Source organism: Neoarius graeffei, chromosome 13 (assembly GCF_027579695.1).
Source record: "Neoarius graeffei isolate fNeoGra1 chromosome 13, fNeoGra1.pri, whole genome shotgun sequence".
Classification (NCBI taxonomy): Eukaryota; Metazoa; Chordata; class Actinopteri; order Siluriformes; family Ariidae; genus Neoarius; species Neoarius graeffei.
In genome coordinates this window covers 75,911,687-75,921,204 of record NC_083581.1, presented here as the reverse complement: position 1 = coordinate 75,921,204, position 9,518 = coordinate 75,911,687, and positions in this window count along the sequence as shown.

Genomic DNA, 9,518 nt, shown 5'->3' with positions numbered 1-9,518 from the left:
CACAGACAACCATTCACACTCACATTCACACCTACGCTCAATTTAGAGTCACCAGTTAACCTAACCTGCATGTCTTTGGACTGTGGGGGAAACCGGAGCACCCGGAGGAAACCCACGCAGACACGGGGAGAACATGCAAACTCCGCACAGAAAGGCCCTCGCCGGCCACGGGGCTCGAACCCAGGACCTTCTTGCTGTGAGGCGACAGCGCTAACCACTACACCACCGTGCCGCCCATCCTCTCTTGATTCTTCAAACAATTTACAATAATCTAAATCCTCACTATAGACTGTTCTCCCCTCTGGCCTCTGGAAAGAGGTTCCGCAGCATTCGGTGCAGGACCACCAGGTTCTGTGACAGCTTTTCCCCCAGGTCACCAGACTGCTGAACTCCAAACCCATGATCTAAACTTCTATTTATAACTTGAACATTCCTAATTCCACAGGTCACTTTATACTATTGCACTTTATAATGTTTTTGCTGCTGCATAATTTAATTTAATACACTTCATATTTAATTCCGTGCTGAGCCAAATTGCAACGAAATTTCGTTCGGTGTACACTTGTTGCATACTGAATGGCAATAAAGGTTGTCTAAGTCTAATGCATTATGTCTCATCTCATTATCTCTAGCCGCTTTATCCTGTTCTACAGGGTCGCAGGCAAGCTGGATCCTATCCCAGCTGACTACGGGCGAAAGGCGGGGTACACCCTGGACAAGTCGCCAGGTCATCACAGGGCTGACACATAGACACAGACAACCATTCACACTCACATTCACACCTACGCTCAATTTAGAGTCACCAGTTAACCTAACCTGCATGTCTTTGGACTGTGGGGGAAACCGGAGCACCCGGAGGAAACCCACGCGGACACGGGGAGAACATGCAAACTCCGCACAGAAAGGCCCTCGCCGGCCACGGGGCTCGAACCCGGACCTTCTTGCTGTGAGGCAACAGCGCTAACCGCTACACCACCGTGCCGCCCTAATGCATTATGTAACCCATTAATTACAAAAGAAGCCCAAAAAAACCCAATAAAATTGCATCTGAAGGTGCTATTTATAATTTTTCAAAGGTAAACCTCTTTTCAGATTTTTCAAGTGTAGGTCATGAAAAGAATTTTCCCCGACACTCAATTATTTTTGTTTAGTGGACTGAAAACTACTGAATTCAAATCACAGACTTCCAATTTTATTAGTTTTTTAAAATAAAACAATTAATGAATTTAAGGCCACATGGCTTTAAATTCTCCGGTATTTTTTCCTGCTTCACCATGACCCAGTTCAAGATACTACATCATGCATCACGTGGTGGGCTTTCCCCGTTCACGCAAGGCATTGTGGGATACAAATTTGAAACAGGAGAGAAAAACGGAGGACGTGAGTGTGCGAATGAAACGTGAACGGAAACGGAAAGCGAGAAGAAAAGACGTTCTGTTATATACGAAGGAAAGGAAACGCAGGACCAAACTAATAAATATCGGCGCTCAGCGAGCACCTGGGTGTGATCAGCTGTTCGTTTAGCGACAGAATGATGGAACTCTCAGTGCACGCTCAAAGGGAAACCTGCGCATGCGCACACACACGGACTTCCTCTGTCTGCTTGACTGCATGAAGCGAGCGATTTCATGCACATTATTTGCTTCGTCAAATTAAATAACTTCCCAGCCACAGAATGGCCTGATATTTTGTGAGATATTACAGAAATATATCACAATGACCACATTTCAGAGGGAACTAAATTTCACTGATTTTATGAAATTGAAAGGCTGTCTAGCTTGAAGTAACCCATTAATTACAAAAAAGGCCAAACAAATTTTAAAAATCCAATAAAAATACATGCGAAGGTGCTATTTATAAATTTTTAAACCCTCTTCTGCATGCGAGATAAATTGCAGTGAAAACACTGACAGGCCTTTTCCGTTCTCACCAGACAAACCTCACCACCTCAATTGAAACTGCATGTGCTTTTATGATTTTTTTTTCAAAGTTATATTTGAAATGACTTTATTAGTACAGGTTTAGGTTTGCTTTCACAAATTACAAACTGCACCTTTTAAATATTAGTCAACGTGAAGACTTGAAGATTGCTTTCAGTCCTTTCTGCTTTTCATGGATCAAATATAAATAGGTCATATGTTGTAAATGGACATATTTACAGTTTATGAACTAGATGGCCACTTGGTAGAGGGCATACCTCTGCAAAGCCACATATTATCAACAATAAAGTCAAATCACCTGAACCTAGGATAATACTAAGGCTGTCCACCAAATTTCATCCAAATCTGTTCACTACTTTTTGAGTTACATTGGGAACAAACAAAAAAAATCCTGGATCTGCATACATATCCAGATTTGCATCAAAATCTAATCAGTTGTTCCTTGGCCCATGGCTCACCTTTCGTCAAAATTTCATCAAAATCTGTTCACTACTTTTTGAGTTACGTTGGGAACAGACAAGCAAATGAACAAACGGTGGAGAAAACATAACCTCCTCCAACAAAGCTGGCCAAGGTAAACATTAACTTAATGGTAGAGAAACTAATATGTAGCCTTACATTCTGAACATCGTTAGATAAAATGGAGCTAAATGGCTAAAAACTAATGATAGTCTGCTGCTGTGATGCTTCAAAAAGCCAGCATTTTCTGTTCACTCTCAAGTAACAAACCGTACTCTTTTTTTTACATGGGTGCAAGTTTGCCAGCATGTGCCGGAAGCTCCCGTTTTTTCGGTTCTGAAAAAGTCATTTTTCCAAATCGTGTAAATCCATTGAGATTTTCGGGGGGGGGGGGGTATAGGGGTGGCCCTCTCACTGTCTCACTCTCAGCTATGGCTGCGTACCGTGAAAATCGATTCGGTACAGGTCCAAAATACCGGATCATGAAGTACCGGTACTGTACCGATATAAATTTACACCAAGTATCTGCTTATTTTGTGACTGAAGATGCGTAAATCCTACCACAAAGACAAAAATTTAGCACTGGAAAAGACGTAAAATGCCGCGCTGAAACTTGAAATCAGAGCCATCTTTGATTTGAGATCCTCTCGCCACAGTCTCACGAGACATTGCGAGAGCTTGGCTGATCCAGCGTTCTGATTGGTCAAAGAGACTCAAAAGCAGGTCAGCCATTTTTCCTTTGCTGGCATTGGCAGCCTTTGTTGCTTTGTGTAATTTTGCCATGTAAGTTAAAGGCCGCGGACTGCGCGGAGTGAATTTGTTTGTCATGCCACGTGGGAAGACCAGTAAGGTCTGGGATCACGTAACAAAGCTTTCAGGGGGCCAGAACGCAAGTTGTCTCGCTGTGACCCAACTTGTGACTTTTTGTTCCAAGTTAACTAAGTGTGAGACTGAGAGGGTGACTGAGAAGTGAGGTAGGAAACCTAGTTATGTTCGGTTTTCTTTGAATAAAGATACTGACAAGTTGTCAACAGTTTATTAATGTTTCTGTCATTATTGAAGAACTTCAGAAGAACACGTTAATTTGTCAAATTGTTCAGGTACAGGTCCGGACCTGTACCTAAACCTCTGTACCGGTACCTGTACCTGATGTTACATTTAGGTACGCAGCCCTACTCTCAGTATATTACCGGGTTACCGCGGTACAGTCTCTGCACGAGACAAATCTTTTCATCTCATCTTCGCCACAAACCTCATTCAATTTATACAGTACGCCGCTCACTGACGAGCAGTCCTGACTAGCCCGTTGTTTCACGGTGTTATACATGTGTGATATCATGTTTCACGCACATAGCACGTTGTTCGACCAAATCAACACAGCTATTCCCATGAGTCGCCGTTTCTTTTGGTGCAAGTTAGAACGGTGCTTTTGATTAGCTCACTGTTAACTGCCGTCCAATGAAACTTCAGCTTTTATAATAAGCCTTATTTCGCTTCCCTGCCTTGTGACAGATCCACGTGCTTTGCCTCTGGTTGCTGATCAAAATATGTCAAAATGAAGTTTTTATCGGAAGGCTCCAATACAAAAGAATTAGAAAAGACATCTAGAAATAAATGGAGATGGGAATGGTTAAGCGAGCGTGACAAAAACGGTGACAAATGGGGAATATGGCTGAGAAAACCGGACGTCCCGGGCTCTAGCGGGAAGAAGGGACTTAAAAGTCACGCTAATGAGACGAATCACTTTTCTGATTTTTGTGCTATGTAGTAATAAGTGAATTCAAAACAATTCATTGGTGATTTAAATTGTCATCTGATATTGTGTGATGTGCAAATGCAATGTGCTTTCTTCTAGAATTGAAATTATTCATCACAAGTATCTGCTTTTATAAACTTTTTTTTTTTTTTTTTTACATTTGATTACCTTTCAATTATTAAATAAAAGTAAGGTAGGTCTTGAAATAAGTTTGTTAGCTTTTTTTATCATCTTTTCTAATGTGGTTGTTAGGTTGAAAACTCATTTGTAGTCAGTAATGGATTATAAAATGTAGATATTTTTGGATATGGAAAAAGCTGAATCTTGTTATTTGCTAAAATCCAGGAGTTTCTGACGACATCAAGACATGTGGCCCCTTATTTTAACTCAGGCTGTGTATATATTGTAAAAAAGGTATCACAGCAAAAACGTATTAAAAATGGTTGTTTCAACATTTAAATTAGTAGTTGCTCGATGTTTTGAAATATCAAGCCTTGTACTTGAAATATTATTTCAGATGAATTGATGAAATGTAGGGCGGCACGGTGGTGTAGTGCTTAGCGCTGTCTCCTCACAGCAAGAAGGTCCTGGGTTCGAGCCCCGGGGCCGGCGAGGGCCTTTCTGTGTGGAGTTTGCATGTTCTCCCCGTGTCCGTGTGGGTTTCCTCCGGGTGCTCCGGTTTCCCCCACAGTCCAAAGACATGCAGGTTAGGTTAACTGGTGACTCTAAATTGAGCGTAGGTGTGAATGTGAGTGTGAATGGTTGTCTGTGTCTATGTGTCAGCCCTGTGATGACCTGGCGACTTGTCCAGGGTGTACCCCGCCTTTCGCCCGTAGTCAGCTGGGATAGGCTCCAGCTTGCCTGCGACCCTGTAGAAGGATAAAGCAGCTAGAGATAATGAGATGAGATGATGAAATGTAGTAAACATTTGATGTGAATATGCAAATCATATAACTATTAATATTATAAATGTTTGCATGAGATTGCATGAGAGACAACCATTTTAACTTGTAATTTAAAATTTTTTTTCGAGCCCTAAGGGGGGGCTCACCTCCCTTTGTAACCCCCTCTGCATGGCTGCGCCATGCATGTCTGACTTTGTCAGACTTTTCAGGTTTTTGAAAATTTTATACTTGCGCCCATGTTTTATCATTTGGAATGATTTCCTTCCTTGCCTAATTTCTTTTGTAACCTTAATATTTTTTTTCACCTGGAAACATGAACATAGTATACCATAAAAATACCTGAACATGAAGGTAGAAGTTAGTCAGACTTCAGCTCTAATGGGTTTGAGAATAAGAGCAGGATGTTGTAACTCCTGAAAGAACTTCTGAAAAACAAGTTGTGGTGACGTTTTACATTAAGGTTTCCGTTTATTCAGCATGTTTTACAGGCTGATCTGGAAGATCTAACCTGTGGTTAACCTTATGCTAAATCTTTTCCCAACCACGCGGACCAGGGGCAAACCCCCACCCCCACCGTCCCCACCACCCATGGAGTTGTTTCATTTGGCCTGCATGAACTTGGAAAAAATAACAGTGAACGAGCCTGCAGTAGGTCTACACTTCTGCTCAACATTTCCACACTATCCAGAATCCACAGCAGATTAGGGGCATGAGTAAAAATCACTGAGCAACAGCTTTATTTTTCCTTTTTAAAACATCTGAAAGGGAATTACTGAATGTTGTCTATTCTAGAAAAGTCTGTCTGTCAGTCAGTCATTGTATAGACTGAGCTTCTCTTTGTGTTACATAGTCGCCCAAGTGTGATGGTCTGGAAAAATTTATCCATCCATCCATTATCTGTAGCCGCTTATCCTGTACAGGGTCATAGGCAAGCTGGACCCTATCCCAGCTGACTATGGCCGAGAGGCAGGGTACACCCTGGACAAGTCCCCAGGTCATCACAGGGCTGACACATAGACACAGACAACCATTCACACTCGCGTTCAATTTAGAGCCACCAATTATCCTAACCTGCATGTTTTTGGACTGTGGGGGAAACCGGAGCACCCGGAGGAAACCCACACAGACACGGGGAGAACATGCAAACTCCACACAGAAAGGCCCCCATTGGCCGCTGAGCTCGAACCCAGAACCTTCTTGGTGTGAGGCGACAGTGTTAACCACTACACCACCATGCCACTCTGGAGAAATTTTATTTTATTTTATTTGTGCACCTCTTTTAACAATAAACATGGCTACAGTGCAACATCACAAAAATCCAGATGTAGCTTTAGATCCCGAATGAGCAAGTCAAGGGTAACACTGGCAAGGAAAACACAATGAGCATATTGTGAGAGGGTGCAAGCATGGATTCTGGTTGGTCTACCATATAACTCAGCGCAAAATGTATACTGTTCTTAACCATTAGGTGACACTAGGCATACCTAACAATCTCTCTTTTCTCCCTTCCCCCCACACTACCTCTCTGTCTCTCTCTGTTGAATTACATGTCGATCCTGAGACACTACTGATGCTGACCTATTCTGCTCCTCGGACCCGCCTGATCCATCCTGATGCCCTACTTCTGGCTGGAGTCTCATCACATCGCTCCTGTAGAGGACGGCCCCATATGGACAGTCGAAAGTTGCACTTGGAAGTTGGCTCTGCACACTTACAGTAATACATTTATAGCTGAGGACTACAATTGCCATGATAACTTTAGGACTACAGTTGTGATGAACAGTTTTGCCCTCAAGTTTCCATCAATGAATAGCTGATCTTCAACAAAACAGACTTCATGTTAAACTATAATGAATTTCCTGGTTATGCAGTTATACTTTGTGACTCTATAGGACACTATATAGTGAATGTATAATCATGTTGTCTGTTATCACCCAGATGAAGATGGGCTCCCTTTTGAGTCTGGTTCCTCTCGAGGTTTCTTCCTCATGTCGTCTGAGGGAGTTTTTCTGTCCCACCCTCACCTCAGGCTTGATCATCAGGGATAAATAAATTTATCAGGGATAAAATTAGCTCATGTTTAAAGCCTTTAATTTTCTGTAAACCTGCTTTGCGACAATGTCTGTTGTTAAAAGCACTATACAAATAAACTTGACTTGACTTTACTTGACTTGACTAAGGGTGTTTTCACACTTTGATAGGATACTTGAGTCTGCACCCAGGACTGATTCTATACTCCTTTGTTGGCAGGATTCATAATTACAGGTTTACTTTCAAAACAAAAATTAGTTCTCGCTGAACTGTGAACTGTTTCTGCAATCCCATATGCATCTTTTAGTCTAGGTTTTCAACATACAGTACCAGTCAAAATTTGGACACACGTTTGAATTCAATGGACTTTCTTTATATTTATTAATTAAAAGACACTTCATGTCTTAAAGTAATGATGGATGTCGTTTCTCTTTAGGTAGTTGTTCGGTTCTTGACATACACTACCGTTCAAAAGTTTGGGGTCACTTTGAAATGTCCTTATTTTTGAAAGAAAAGCACTGTTCTTTTCAATGAAGATCACTTTAAACTAATCAGAAATCCACTCTATACATTGCTAATGTGGTAAATGACTATTCTAGCTGCAAATGTCTGGTTTTTGGTGCAATATCTCCATAGGTGTATAGAGGCCCATTTCCAGCAACTATCACTCCAGTGTTCTAATGGTACAATGTGTTTGCTCATTGCCTCAGAAGGCTAATGGATGATTAGAAAACCCTTGTACAATCATGTTAGCACAGCTGAAAACAGTTTAGCTCTTTAGAGAAGCTATAAAACTGACCTTCCTTTGAGCAGATTGAGTTTCTGGAGCATCACATTTGTGGGGTCGATTAAATGCTCAAAATGGCCAGAAAAATGTCGTGACTATATTTTCTATTCATTTTACAACTTATGGTGGGAAATAAAAGTGTGACTTTTCATGGAAAACACAAAATTGTCTGGGTGACCCCAAACTTTTGAACGGTAGTGTAATATGGATTAGTACAGTTGTGGAATTGGGCTATTTACTGTATTTTTATTATTTACTATTTACTGTTTGATCACAAACTCATTAAGAAGGTAAGAACTTCTTTCTAGAACTCATCTCATTTCATCTCATCTCATTATCTCTAGCCGCTTTATCCTTCTACAGGGTCGCAGGCAAGCTGGAGCCTATCCCAGCTGACTATTGGCGAAAGGCGGGGTACACCCTGGACAAGTCGCCAGGTCATCACAGGGCTGACACATAGACACAGACAACCATTCACACTCACATTCACACCTACAGTCAATTTAGAGTCACCAGTCAACCCAACCTGCATGTCTTTGGACTGTGGGGGAAACCAGAGCACCCGGAGGAAACCCACGCGGACAACATGCAAACTCCACACAGAAAGGCCCTCGCCGGCCCCGGGGCTCGAACCCAGGACCTTCTTGCTGTGAGGCGACAGCGCTAACCACTACACCACCGTGCCGCCTCTTTCTAGAACTAAGTCCACTAATTAACTTTTGACGAGACACACCTGTTAACTGAAAAGCATTCCAGGTGACTACCTAATGAAGCTGATTAAGATAACGCCAATAGTGTGCAAAGCACCATCAAGGTAAACAATGGATACTTTGAAGAATCTAAAACATGCAATATTTAACATTTTTTTTTATTTACCACATAATTCTGTATATGTTCCATATGTTATTTTATAGCTTTGATGTCTTCAGTGTTGTCCTATAATGTAGAAAATACAGAAAAACTTATGAATGAGTAGATGTGTCCACTGCTGTAGTATTTATTATTCTAGGTCAGAGCTGTCTGATTTTAACTGGAAACAGTTGCTGTGTGCAGGTTTTCATTCCAGTCAAGCAGGGGACACACCTAAGTCTATTGAAAGACAAGATTAGTTAATTTCACCTGTTTTTAATGAATTAATCTTGTCTTTCAGTACACTTAGGTGTGGCTTCTGCTTGATTGGAATGAAAACCTGCACCCACCCCAGCCTTTTCTAAATAACATTGGTAACCCAGTGTTATAGGTACTGATAAAGAACCTGCACCTTTTGATTAAAGCAGATATGGCAGACTGTAATAAACCAAAAGCTTTCTCAGGTATTGTGGGTTGTAACCATTTTGCTGACTGCTGTGGCTGCTTTAAGTGAAAAGCATTCCAGGTGACGACCTCAAGAAGCTGGTTAAGATAATGCCAATAGTGTGCAAAGCGCCATCAAGCTAAATGCTGGCTACTTTGAAGAATCTAAAATATGAAGCGTATTTTGTTTAATACTTTTTTTTGTTTACCATATAATTAAATTTATGTTCCAGATGTTATTCCATAGTTTTGATGTCTTCAGTGTTGTTCTACAATGTAGAAAATACAAAATAAAGAAAAACCCAGGGTGGCACGGTGGTGTAGCGGTTAGCGCTGTCGCCTCACAG